The sequence below is a fragment of the Ailuropoda melanoleuca genome, chromosome 2, assembly GCF_002007445.2.
Source record: "Ailuropoda melanoleuca isolate Jingjing chromosome 2, ASM200744v2, whole genome shotgun sequence".
Taxonomy (NCBI): domain Eukaryota; kingdom Metazoa; phylum Chordata; class Mammalia; order Carnivora; family Ursidae; genus Ailuropoda; species Ailuropoda melanoleuca.
In genome coordinates this window covers 85,683,442-85,697,937 of record NC_048219.1, presented here as the reverse complement: position 1 = coordinate 85,697,937, position 14,496 = coordinate 85,683,442, and the positions used below count along the sequence as shown (strand labels likewise).

The 14,496-nt window shown below is 41.6% G+C and overlaps 1 long non-coding RNA gene across 1 annotated transcript; it reads left to right on the top strand.

Annotated features, from left to right (window-relative positions):
- The first annotated feature begins 2,469 nt into the window (after window positions 1-2,469).
- Window positions 2,470-9,492, top strand: LOC117801043. The gene is made up of 3 exons (XR_004623402.1): window positions 2,470-2,789; window positions 8,437-8,512; window positions 9,447-9,492. It is a non-coding gene; the product is annotated as an uncharacterized LOC117801043 (long non-coding RNA).
- The last annotated feature ends 5,004 nt before the right edge of the window (window positions 9,493-14,496 follow it).

Sequence of the window (14,496 nt, the reverse complement as noted above, 5' to 3'; positions counted from 1 at the left end):
CTCATTTGGGAAGGAGAATGGCTTGCTGTTACAATGTCTCCAAGGCCTAGAGGGCCTAAGGCCTGATAGTCTGCATAGAACTCAGTCCACAGTATCCTGGAACAGCTAGTACAAACCTAGAAGCTTAGCTCATGCTATGCAGGGTGGCCTGCCTTATCTTATGAGCCTTGGGTGCTCCATCAAGCAACACATACAGCAACAGAACCACAGAGCAGATGGTCTATGTTGTAAGCCTGGGTATAAGGGAGTAGCAGAGAGACTCAACCTTGGAAGATTCTAGCTTGAGTATTTCAGTCATTCAGTCCAAACTGTCTTTCAGACATCTACATATGGTCCTAATCCACATCAAGGGCCTCTAGGCAGCAACTTATAGAGGTGTAAGATACTAGTAAGGCCTCTATAAGAGTAGGGTGGTGCACATCCCACAGGAAGGCCTGATGCAGCATCAGCTTGGCCACCTACCTGTTCTGCTACTAAAACACAACGTGTGGCCCTGTCTGATGTGCGTTTTGGTACGCTACCATGATGACACCTGGACCTCAAGGGAAGAGAAGCTGCGCTTCCCAAAGAAAGCTGTTATTGTCACTGCTGCAGACTTTGCTTCCAGAATTTATTGTTTCCCTCCTTCCAGAACTGCGTTTCTGTGCAACAATAGTTTTCATCCTTATCATCTTTTTGTGCCCTTTTCCCTCACACTAGAGAGAACCTGGGAAGGGGTGAACCAACTCGAAGGAACCTCAATGAGCATACGAAGTTCTGGCTGGCAGCGGACTTCAAGAGAAGGTTTGCCTGTAGGATGCCATCCAGCTTTCCCCTAGCATATTCATCCTATCTACTGAATGTGAAACCTGGAGGACTGCTAATAATAAGAATGCCAGCAACAACAGCTGTCACTTACTGAGCACTTACTCTGGGCCATGCACTGGGCTAAATGCTTTGCATATATTTTCTGACTTAATCCTCACAATAACGCAATAAGGAGGATAATGTTCTACCTCCAATCTACAGCTGAGAAAATTGGCCTTACCAAATGAGTAAGTGGTAGAGCCAAATTTCCAATCTCAGTTAACTGAAAGCCTGGGCATTCAGCCGCTCTGCTGTCATTGTCATATGCCAGCATCAGCTGACTTCCCCCATGCCTAGTCTCCCGGCTTCTTCAATTCTTTCCTCTTCTCCTAATTCTCCAGCTACTACCCCAATGACAAGGGGGGATAAACATGAATTGAATTCCCAAGTGGGGGTAGACTCATTATGACACTATGACGGAGGTCACCAACTGACCATGGTAAGAAGTGAGGGCATGAGGAATTGTTTTGATTTGGCCCTTTGAAACAGAGACCCTACCTGAAGTAATAAGGTGTTTGCTGTAACTACTCTCCTGTTTTGTTCACTGGTGGATCCCAAACACCTAGAACCNTCAGCTTCTTCAATTCTTTTCTCTTCTCCTAATTCTCCAGCCACTACCCCAATGACAAGGGAGGATAAACATGAATTGAATTCCCAAGTGGGGGTAGACTCATTATGACACTATGACGGAGGTCACCAACTGACCATGGTAAGAAGTGAGGGCATGAGGAATTGTTTTGATTTGGCCCTTTGAAACAGAGACCCTACCTGAAGTAATAAGGTGTTTGTTGTAACTACTCTCCTATTTTGTTCACTGTTGGATCCCAAACACCTAGAACCATGTCTAGCTAATAGTAGGTGCCCAACAAGCTTTAGCAAGGGAATCCAGGAAGTTGGGGTTGCCTGATGAAGAACACAGGAGCATTAGTAAATCTAGGTGGCAGAAAAGTGGCTTTTAGTTGAGCCAGATGACAGGAACTTTGTAACACTTGTGCACCATTTCTGAGCTACTCTTTGCAGGTTTGCTTCCTTCTGTCCTCTTCCAACTAACANTGCCCAACAAGCTTTATCAAGGGAATCCAGGAAGTTGGGGTTGCCTGATGAAGAACACAGGAGCATTAGTAAATCTAGGTGGCAGAAAAGTGGCTTTTAGTTGAGCCAGATGACAGGATCTTTGTAACACTGGTGCACCATTTCTGAGCTACTCTTTGCAGGTTTGCTTCCTTCTATCCTCTTCCAACTAACAAATTCTGTTTACTATTCATGTATTTTTTCTACTGCATGATTGCTGCTTATTCATAAATTCTGCTTTCTTATCAGACTGTTCTGCCTCCTCATAGATTTGGTTTGTATGACCCTCCATTGCCCTTACTCCATTGTATGACATCCTTTCAACTTCAGAGTCCATGCTAACTGACCTTATTATTTCCATGTTTCCCAATTCAAATCCTAGAAGAAGAGAATCTGATACACCCAATTCATCTTTTCCATTTGAGCCCTGATTTTTGGAGGGGCAGCCCTAATGTCAGGGGCCAATCCCTGGTCCAATCAGGAGCCATCCCTTGGTAAAGAACAACCTAGCTCTGCTTCTCAAAGCAGGGGGCTGTGGGTGGGGCAGTTTCATCTTGAAGAGGAAGTTGGGTGTGGCAGGCACTTTGTTGACATATCCAGTATAGGAGTGCTCCTGGGAGCCCATCTCTCACTTTTGAAAAGTGACTTTGTAAGTTAGGACTTTTCATCAGGCACTCCCAGGAAAGCCTAGCTAAATGCAGCTGGTGACTTGCTGAGTTTGGAGTTCTTGGCCTGCCATCTCCTTGCACTCTTCCTTCTGGAACTACCTTGGTTTGTCAGCTTACTACCTATTCAGAGTTGGCTTGTTTCTGGACTCTTTCTTCTACTTAGGTGAGTTGGCTTCCAACTAGACTGCTTGACTCTTGGCTATGGTGAGTGTTTGGATTCAACTTTGGTTCTGGATCATGCTTTTAGCTTGGATATAAATTGCCTCACTTCTTGCTCCCTTGCCACTCCCCTCTTCTCCCCAAATCCACTGTGCTCAAAGTTGTCATTTACCTGAGGGTGCCTTCCCTTCCCAGCCCACCCACATATTCCTGAGGGAATGACATTAAGAAATAGTTGGTGGCTTCAGTGAGAGCAATTTTAGAGGAATGGTTGGGGCAGAAACCAGACAGAAGCAAGTTGAGGAAGTGGAAATAGTGAGTATACGACTATTCTTCTGAGAAGTTTGGATGAAAAGGAGGGGAAGAAAACAGATAGGTGTCAAGAGGGATTTTTTATTATTATTTTAAGAATTTGCTTCTGATTATATAATACATAATTTTGTAAAACATTTTGAAAAATTAAAATCATAAAGACTAAATTTATAATCCCCCATAATTTAACTACCTACATAATTATGATAGTTATTAATTTTCGAGCACCTACTAAATAGAGGAATTCTGCTAGTCACTTTATGAATAGTGTTTCTATTTACTGTGTAATACAAAGTCCCAGCTGGGCCAGAATTAAGACAAATATGTCTGTGATACAGAGTAAGACAATATCGTTTCCCCTGAAGTAATGACTGGTATCCATTGATTTACGAGAGGGCTGAGAAGTTTGCTGAGGGGAAAACTCAAAGCCTTCGGTAGGGTTTTAGTCATGCATGGGCATGTCCAGGGGGAGTTCCAGAGGTAAGCAGATTACTGGCAGGTATAGTGGGGCCCCCAGGAAGAGCACAGCCTGTTGAGGTAGGAGTCTGCAATGGTAAGGCTGGGCTTAGTCCTGGAAGGTCATGGCCAGTCTGGCTGTCATGGGGTAGGGCCTAATTCAGCTTCCCTGTATGTGTCTTCCCAGAAGAAAACAAAGAAGGGCCTCTGTGTAATAGAAAGAATCATTTAGTGNGTCATTTAGTGAAGCTCTGTAATGCCCTAGGGCCTATTACCCGGTGGGTAACTGAGTGTAGCATCTCCAGGAAGAGAGCTTTTCCTTTTTCACTTTGAAAGAAGATGTTGACAGGCATCACAGGGGTTATCCAGCTCTAAATTTCCCACAAAACTAGCATCACAGTGCCAACCATTTTGGCAGAAAAAGTTTTTGTTAGTAAGGTAACAGTACGTGACCTCCGTTAGCTCAGTAACACTTTACCTTGAACGTTAATTATTCTGACAAAAATGGACTCTCTTACTTCCTGTTTTTCAAAGCAGCATTGACTAGAGGAACAATGCAGGCTCTGAATGAGGCACTGCTGTGGGCTTCTAGCTCACGGTGGTGCTGCCAGAGCCAGCATCATGACTTCCGGCTAACTGTGACAATAGATGATTCAAGAACACAGGTAACATCTGTGCACTAATGACTCACTCAATGTCTTTGCACAAACAACACCTTCTCAATGAGACCACTCTGTATAAAACTGAACACCCCTACTCCCGCTGTCCCACCCCAATCTTCTCTGCACAGCACTCATCACCATTTCACATACTATAATTTTCTTATTTCTTCTACTTCTTTTTTTTTTTAAAGAGAGAGAGTGAGCAGGGGGGAGGGGCAGAGGGAGAGAAAGAATCTCACGCAGACTCTGCGCTAAGCACAGAACCCTACAACGGCTTCAATCTCAGGACCCTGAAATCACGATCTGAGCTGAAATCAAGAATCAGTGCTTAACCATCTGAGCCACCCAGGTGCCCTTCCCTCTTCTTCTTTTAAAACAAATTGTCACCTTTCCTATCTAGGATGTAAACTCCATGAAAGTAGTATCCATGTGTTTATTGCTGTGTCCCCCAGAACCTAGATTAGTGATTGGCACAGAACATTTAATATTCATTGAGTTGGTCCATTATGTAGGTTTCCTGAAAATATTTGGGGGAGGATGAGAACCATTTTAAGATTTTTAATTAGCATCTGGACTTATAGCCTGAGAGAATTTGGGATATTTGCTTATTTTTATAATAACCTTGTAATGCATATACTATAATAAGCCTATTTTACAGATGAAGAACAAATTAGAGCAAAAGCAACTTGCCCAGACCCCATAGATAGTGAGGTCAAGGGCCTTATTATAAACTGGGATAATAAGTAAGAAGACCATATAGGAGGTCCTCCTATAGCTTAGTCAAGAGTTAACGAAAGCCTTAATCGATATGGTAGAAAAGGGATCGTAAAACAAAAGGTTGGAAAGGAAAGAAACTGTACAGATTGATAAGAAGCATGGGAGAGAGTGTTTAATACACTGCTGGAAGGAGCCCATAAAAATCAGATGAGTACAGGAAAATTCTTCTAAGAGGGAAGTAACTTCAATTTCTTTCAGAAAGACAAGATTGGCTAGTTGAAAAACAAGAAAGAAACAGACCAGGTTAAGTCAAGTCCTTGCAACTTTGAGCAAATCCATGACAAAATTATCTTAATGTGGATTTCATATTTGGATTTTAACTGCAAAACAGATGAGAGTAAGATGACTATGGCAAAAAGAGTCAAGGTTGAGTCATGACATGGAGAAGACTGTGGCAATTGTGTCCAAGGAATGAGTCAGGAAGCAGTGCAAAGCCTTGGGGAGAGGGGATACTCAATGTTAGGACTCAGGGTTCTTAATCAGGAGGTTCCTGGGCAATATAGGAGACCCTTGAAACAGGCCTTGGCTTAGGGAGAGGGAGCTGTAGGACAGGGGTAAAGAAGGTCTGGCCACCTCCACCATCCCCCGTACCCCTGGCCCATCAGCTGGTGTTGCAGGCTATGCTATGATCCACCCAGGGATTTTGGAAGGGGAACCAGGGTCAGAGGACTGGATCAGAAGGGCCAGCCAAGACGGTCAGCCATACATGGTGAGAGGCAGGTAAGGAAACTGAAGATTAATGAATCCAAGAAGCCTCAGGAGGATAGGTCCATCCCAACTCACTGGATAATGTTTATGGGCATGGCAGCCTATTTATTCATTCAAGCAGTATTTACTGAGTGTTTTTTATGTGCTGGGCACTGTGCCAGGCATTGGACTAGGCGCTGGGAATTGAGGTATGAATAAACTATTTCCTGATTTCTCCCCTCTCTTTTGGAGCAAGACCTGAAATAACATCTGGCTCTCATTGGCACAAGGATTGGGCAGGGCTGCATCTGCAGGAGGCAGACACCAGCTTGGGCAGAGGGGTCAGGTTGGGGACAGCATGACCTGGCTGATACAATACTTTTATTTGTGTTTATTTTCTATGCTTGGCTTGGCACTATTTACTTATATTTGATAAGCAAAATTAACTACTTTATGTTTTCTTATAAATAATTTCTAGGTACACAGTTATGGCATTGGCTGGGGGAGAGGGCTTTTGATTTCCAGTCCTAAAAGCAACAGTGTGCCTAAATTGCTGCCTTTGACAATCACCTAAAACAAGGGCATTTCAAATCATCAGTAGGAGCAGCAAAGAGGGGAGAGGGCATGATCCATCTCTCTTATAAGGCCAAACTATGAATCATAGTGAGGAAACCACAGTAGAATGTAAGGATTTTGAATCACTACAAGAGTAGAGGTCAGTGTGCAGCTGTCTAGAGAGATGATCTCACCCATAACCCTTTAAGACACAACACTTGCCTTTAACTCATAAGGGCAAGCTGGCGATAAACTTCCCAAGTTGGTGCATACCCCATTTCACTCAGCCTGCAAGTAGGCTCACCAGATCAGCCCTGTTTTCCCAGGTAAGAGTATTCCTTTCAGTTACTGGAAGGGAACCGATGAAACAGAACTGGTGTCATCAACAATCCTAGGCCCTTTACTTATTTAATAGAAAGGAGCCGAATACTCAATTTTTTGCCTTTAGGGGAATGTGTTTTCCCTAGCAACACTGTTGGGCACAATTAGAAGATTTCTGTTAATAGTCTTTCTAACTCTGAATACTGTATATGTGTATAGTTGATTCCTACACAGCACCTCACCCAGCATCTTTACTTTAACTGGAACTCAAATTATATTAATCGAAGAAAATGTTACACCATAGAAAAAGGGGACAAGAGTAGGAGACTAAACAAGAGGAGGGGCCCAAATGAAAGTTCACTATTAAACTGGCTTTAATTTTGGCTATATGACTATAGGTATGGGTTCTAGCTGAAAAGATTTCAGTCTCTGCTTTGATGTCAACAATTAGGATTCCAGGAGACAGAAAATTTTAGGAGTCGCTTTTAAAAGTTTCTGGATCTGTGGTCTGTATTATTTCAGTCTAATCCTATACCCCATTCAAAATTTAGGCCATTCATTGCTACAAAGAATTTTAAAGCAGAATCAATCAGTGTAATTCAATCTTAACATTTATTATTTGCTTACTCTATGCCAGGCACTTTTCTAATCATTTTATACATACTAACTCATTCAAGCCTCTTAAAACTCTATGAGGTAGATGTCATTGTTATTTCCATTTTACAGATGAGGAAATTGAGGCAGAGAGTAAGTAATGTGTCCAAGATCTCACGGCTAGTGGGCGACAGAATTCACGGCCAGAATTCATGCCCAGGCATGTGACTTTGGAGGCCACTGCTGCAGTCACCATGCTACATCAGCTCTGCAGAGTTAATCTTCCCAATACACATTTCCAAGTACCTGGTTTCTTCAAACAACTCTTAGATGTTTAAATTCTTGGTACTCTTGTTGTGGGCCATTGCCTATTATTCATTAAAAGTTGTTAACTTTGTTTCTAAAAATGGCAAGCTTTGTTGTAAAAATCATCTTTTTCTGCCCTCTTTTCCACAAGACATGGTTGTTTATTTATTTCAGAAATAAATGTAGAGTTACTTCTGTGAGGACAAATGGTGGAGGACCATTCTCACATAAGCTGGGCCAGCATTGCCCTACCTTGTTCTTAACAGGTATCAGTTGCCAGTAATGAGGCAACCTATACACCAATGAAGAAAAGATAAAATTTTTTAAAAAAGATTTTATTTATTTATTCAACAGAGATAGAGGCAGCCAGCGAGAGAGGGAACACAAGCAGGGGGAGTGGGAGAGGAAGAAGCAGGCTCATAGCAGAAGAGCCTGATGTGGGGCTCGATCCCATAATGCTGGGATCACGCCCTGAGCCGAAGGCAGACGCTTAACCGCTGTGCCACCCAGGCGCCCCAGAAAAAATAAAATTTATTTGTGTGCACTAAAATCTTCTTCTATGACAAATGGTATCTTTCATTTTTCTTCCTTTTTTCAAAAGATTTATTAAAAAGATTTTATGTATTTATCTGGCAGAGGGAGAGAGAGAGATAAGAGAGCACAAGCAGGGGCAGCGGCAGAGGGAGCAGCAGAGGGAGAGGGAGAAGCAGGCTCTCCACTGAGCAGGGAGCCCAACGTGGGGCTTGATCCCAGAATCCCACAATTATGACCTGAGCCAAAGGCAGATGCTTAACCGACTGAGCCACGCAGGCTCCCCTCTTTCATTTTTCTCATCTGCCATTTTTCTCATCAGTACATAATTCCCTCTCATTTCTTCCAAGTTTGATGTAACACTAGCTTTTACACATTTGATACCCTTAGGAAAAACTGGGAAAAAGAAGTGGATGGGAAAGCATTCAGATTATTTAATAATTTGTGATATCTTAACATTGCAGTAACTCTTACCATGCTCTTTTCTTCAGCTTCTGGGTCTATGAACGGGAGGAGAAACTCATCTCCAGTGACAACACTTCTTCCCATTATTATTTCTTGCACAAGGTACCAAAATTTTTTCTTGTAATCATCTCACTTTGGAGATAAGGAAAGGGACAGCAAGTTCAGCCTGTATATTGGGAATTTTCCTAAAGAATGTTATTTCGACTTTCTTCATGACATAAATTATACTCTGTTTAAATTTTAGATAGTGTATTTTGGTTCGAAATGTGCTATGAATTTTAGAACTTTCTGTTGTGTCATGGTGACCCAGCCAGAAGACTTTTTGATTCCTAAAGACTATTAATCTTATGTCCCCAAATATATTTTATATGCAGTTCAACAAATGAAAATTAGATGCTCTTAATTGGTTCAGGGGTAAATGAGTCAATGAGAACAAGCCCCGTTTTAAATAACAGCTTCAGAGAGATGGACCAGTCAGGCATGGGCACACTGAGGGGTGGAGAAAGGAGCATTTCAGGAGGCTGAGCCTAGAGGTGGAATTGCTACACTACACATCTTGTTTGTTTAGATGAGATCCTGAGACCCCAATCCACCCTGTTAGCTTCTTCTCTTAAGAACAAACCAAGCAACTAAAAACAGAGTCCACGCTTAGCTAAGTCAAAGCCCACGGGGTTACTGGCATCACAGGCTTCACCTGCCTACCTGGAGCATGAAAGTGTCTGTGAGACAAGAAGGGAAGGGTGGTGCCACCACTTTGTGTCCACCAAACTCATAAACACGCCTCTTTCCCTCTTCTAAAGTCTTGTTATAAAGGAGGTGCACCACAGTTGAAGCATCTGTGCCTTCAAATTACTGTGACTGGTTTACAAGCCACTCTATAAAATGATACCCTGGCACAGATTGGTCAGCTGTGTTTCACAGTAGAATGAAACTCATGGACAATGTTCATTATGAGAATATGGTCAAAGTGAGAATTTTTTTCTGTTTGTGAATAGATAGTGTATTTTTTTAAAGATTTTATTTATTTATTTGACAGAGAGAGAGACAGCCAGCGAGAGAGGGAACACAGGCAGGGAGACTGGGAGAGGAAGAAGCAGGCTCCCAGTGGAGGAGCCTGACGTGGGGCCCAATCCCAGGACTCCGGGATCACGCCCTGAAGGCAGACGCTTAACGACTAAGCCACCCAGGTGCCCCCTGAATAGTGTATTAAGAAATTGAATAACTTATGTATTTGAGTGTAAGACTAGATAGTGCATTATTTCTTAGAAATAAGCTAGTAAGACATTAAACTTTAAAATTAAAAAACAAAATCTCTAATAAATTCAATTTAAATAATTATATTCCAATATCAATGGTGGAGAATTCCAAAGATCAAGGTAGGGAAATACATTAAGGAAATTTTTTTAAAAGATTTTATTTATTTTTATATGACAGACAGAGAGACAGCCAGTGAGAGAGGGAACACAAGCAGGGGGAGTGGGAGAAGGAGAAGCAGGCTCCCAGGGAGGAGCCTGATGCAGGGCTTGATCCCAGAATGTCGGGATCACGCCCTGAGCCAAAGGCAGATGCTTAACGACTGAGCCACCCAGGCGCCCCAGGAAATTTGTTTTTTAATTAAAAACAAAAACCTCTGGGTAAATGATAATAAAATCATATCAGAAAAAAAGATATTTTATAAGAGAGTTGAAGGCTGTAGTCTCATCAAGATAAAGATCAAAAAATATGAAGACTAAGAGAAGCCTTTGTGCTTTGTTGTTGTTGTTGTTTGTTTTTTCTTCAATAGAAATTGACTCTGTTGCTAGGATCCTGAATTTTAAATTATGGAAATCAGTTTTATACTGATGGATCAGAAAAGTCAGAGCATATTCTGCTAAGTCAAAGAGATCCAAAAATTATGAAGGGGACATGGAGAGTCTGATAGAGCCTCGTGTATTCTTCTGGGCTAATAGAGAACTGACTAATTTAAAGTAGATTAAATCATTGGGTTTCCCTCAAGCTTCTAATGTTTTCAAAACGTATTTATCTTATCACTTAAAGGCTTATAATAATAGTAGTGTAAGTCCTGATTCTTTTCCTTAAAAAAGGAATATACATTTGAGGACCTAATTCTGCCCCTCTACAACAGGAAGAACCTGCCCTTTTACCGTGTGAACAATTTAACCGGAATCATTGCCCACTGTTCAGAGAGTGGTTTATATAACCTTTGGTTCAACTTGTGCTTCATGGTGCACTAAGCTCTTGACACTCACCTCTATAAACTGGAGACAGATTTGTTATTTGTATTGCCAAATATTGACTGCAAACTTTAAAAAAAGGAACCTCCCTTATAGCATTATAGAATATTAGAGCAAAAGAGAACTGAAAGATGATCTTGAGTAAGCCACCATTTTATAGATGAGGAAATTGAAGCACAGAGTGACTTGCTGATATCTCATTGAGCCTGACCCAGAGCTCAGTTCCCTTGACTCTCAGACCCACACTGCAGCACCAGCACCATGTAGCCTCTCTCCCATTGCTTGTGTGCATTTGGCACTGGGAAGACAAAAGTGAAAGAGACATAATAGTTGACATTAAGGAGCTCAAATCCAATAGAAAAAAACCACATTATATTGCAATCTTTAAATTGTTGGTAGAATGATCTTTCTAAAAATATGAATTGAAACATTTTGTCTGTCCCTGCAGTAGCTCCTCTTTGCCTATATGGAAAATCCTCCTACTTGTTCTCCAACCTCCTGTCTAACTGCATCTATGCTGATGCCCAAGATCAGCCATAGAGGACCAATTGCTTTTCCCTAAACAGCACATGCTGTTTTGTCCTGCCAAGTCTTTGCTCATGCTGTCCTCTGCCTGCAAAGCCCTCCTCTCATCATCTTCCAGGAGGGTTGTCTCTTTTATGACATATTTCCTTATGTTACTCTCCTCCAATCTCCAATCTCACAATTAGTATTGGCTATTTCTGCATTTGTTTATCGTCCACTGTGTGCTGTCTATACTTCTACAGCACCTGTACTATTTGTAACATTGACTTCTTAAAAATCAATAATTTATTTGCTATTTACACTTACATCTTTCTCTACTAATTGACTCTCTTTGATGGTAGGACCATCTTCTTTGTACCTTTAGAACATAGTCCAGCATCTGGCTATAAAAACTCCTTTGAAGGAACTGCCCATAGAGGGCCTTGCAAAGTACTATGGCAATGTGATGGAAGGTGCAGTAGCCCATGCTTGGAGGAGAGAAACCATAGGTGCCAAGTCGTAGATGAGCAGTACCCCATCAAGGCAGAGGGCAGGGGTTGGTTCATACCTGCTGGCAAGAATAGAATGCACAAAGGTACAGAGACCTGAGAAATGGTGGAAAAGGTGGTACATTTGATATGTGGTAATTTGTTCATTGCTAAACTAGAAGAGTCTACAAAAGTCAGTCAGGGCCCCTGTGTGAAAGTCCTGGTAATCCATTACAGAAAGGAATTTTTATTGGATTATAAGGAGCTAGAGAAGGAAGAGACATGGAAGTCAATATTCCAGAGTATGAATGACTGGATTTGCCTGTCAAGAGAAAGGGCAATGCAGCAACTGAGTAGAGGTTGCTCTAGAAAGGGTGGGACTGACATCTCTGAGTCCAGGTATGACATTGTTGATATGGGGGTTTGGAGAACTGAGAATGGTCCTGGTGAGAAGTGAGAGAGCCTGAAACAAGGCAGTGAAGGTGGAGACAAAGAGAATGATTGGGCAAGCACAACAGTGTTGGAACAGTAAGTGGTGACTTGCTGAAGATGAAGAATGAGGGAAAGGGGAGAGTCAAGGATGCTTTCAAACACTTATCTTGAATGTTTAAATGGATGGCAGTGTTCTGATATGGAATGCAGGAAGAAGAGGTTTTTGGAAAATAACATTAAGTTGAGTTCATGACATTTGTGAGACACTTACATGAAGATGTTGAGAAAGCAGTTGGAATTATGAGTCTTATACTCAGAAGTCATGAGTATTTCTAGTTGATAACTGAGTCCACAGGAGAGGATGAGATCATCTGGAGATCATGAGAGTGAGTAAAAGAGGTCTAGGATGAGGCCCTTGGGAAAGGAGGAGAGGGAGAAGGAGATTTTAAGGACGAAACTGGAATAGACCAAGAAGTAGGAACAAATCCAACGTGGAGTCATGGAAGCCATAGGCAAAGAGAGATTATTCACAGGGAAGAAAGAATTAATGGTGTTAAAACCAAAGAAAGGATGAGGATAATGAGGATTGAAAAAGAATCCTGGAAGAGCTGTAATATAAGGCTGTTAAATGTAGTTGGTGGTGGTTGGAGGAAGTCCAGCATAAGCCGCATCAACATTGGGCCAGTGAATCAGAGACAAAAGGCTCCTTCTATTTCCTTGTCTCATCCAGTTCATAAGCCTGAAGTTGACTTAACATAGGATTTATGCTAAATAGCTCCATCTACTTAGGGCTAATGAAATTGAGGTGGTTGAGCCAAGACTTTATATCTTGGTTCTCCACCAAGAACTTGATAAAGAATTGAAGAGCTTTCACATTTTCTTCTTCATATGTATGAGTTGGGGGTAGATTAAGGAGGTAGCTGATGAAAGAAGTAAAAGGAAAACATGAAAAAGAAGAGGAAATAAGTATGTGCCAAACAGCAGTGGAAGAGCTCTTCATTCACCTACCTCCACATACTCTAGGGTCTATTTATAGGAAAACTATAAGCTAGAAAGGCCAATATAGGTTTCTGTGACCTAGTAAGTAAGGCAATCGCCATATAATTTGTTCCAAATTCCTCAAAACTGTTTTACTAAGGGATTTAGTATATGTGGGGACTTGAAGGGTGGTCTGCGGGTAGTGTTGAAATTGAGAGTACAGAAATCGAAAAAGTGCTTAGACATTTTCAGAACAAATAAAGAATGCTGTGACATATAAGCACATCATCAGTGGACTCATGTCACCAAGTGGCTATAGAAGAGTTTGGGTGCTGTGAAATTCACACAGGGAGTCACCTGGGCGTGCATGACCTGTGCACTAGTCATGTGCAGGAAGACCAGGTATCAGACCACAATAGTTGGGAAATGTTTAAGAAACACCCACCAACAACCCACACGTAGTATGAGAAGCACTGCTTTAGATCACAACCCGCTTGTAAGACTTCTTATACTTAACTTGGGACAAGCTAGTTGATAGCTTGAGCACACACCAAAAAATCTAGATATAAAGTCAAGGGAAATTAGCAGTCATTGTAGAAGATGTGAATTAGTGCTAGAAAACTCTGAAGTTACTTCTAAAGACCTCCTAGATTGAATGTAGGCTAGTTTATTTTTTAAATTGCTTTGTTCATTATAATATCCCCAAGGTCTGTAATAGTCCCTGGCATTAAATAAATGTCTGTTGAATATTGAATAGTTGTTCTAACTATAACGTACAGAATGGATTAAGGAAGAGAAAGGTTAGCATTAGAAAATGTGGCTAGGAGAACTTAAAGGCAGTCTAAATCTAGGTTGATGGGGCTAATCAGCCTACTGGACACAGGATAAAGAAAACATGAATCTAAGAAATATTGAGAGGATCCTCCAGTTTTTCCCATCTCAGTAGGGAGCCCAGCTATCCACTAAGATGCAACTCAAAAATCTAGGTTTATCCTTGACTCTTCCCTTTGTCTTTGTCACCAGTATTCTGTCACTCTCTGAGTCTTAAATATCTCTTTATTCTGACTTCTCCTATTCGCACTGATTTAGTCCAAGTTGGGGCACTTTCCCCAAGATGTTTGCAACAGCTTCCTAAATAGTCACCCTGTCCCAGACTCTTCCCCATTCACCCTTTCTTCCAAAATTGAAAATCTGTTGTTTTTATGTTTTTGTTTAATACGCTTGAATGCCTCCTGATTTATCTTCTAAGCATAAGCAGTACTTCAGCTCCATGGTAGGATAGCACCTTACAAGGCCCTGTATCATCCAGTACTTGCGTCACACTCCAGTCTTTTCTTCTGCTCCTTGAACCTAAGCAACACTAAACTACTTGCAACTCCTGCCCCAAGGGTGTGCCATGATAGTTTGTGGCCTCTGTGCCTTTGCTTATGCCATTCCTTTTTTTTTTTTT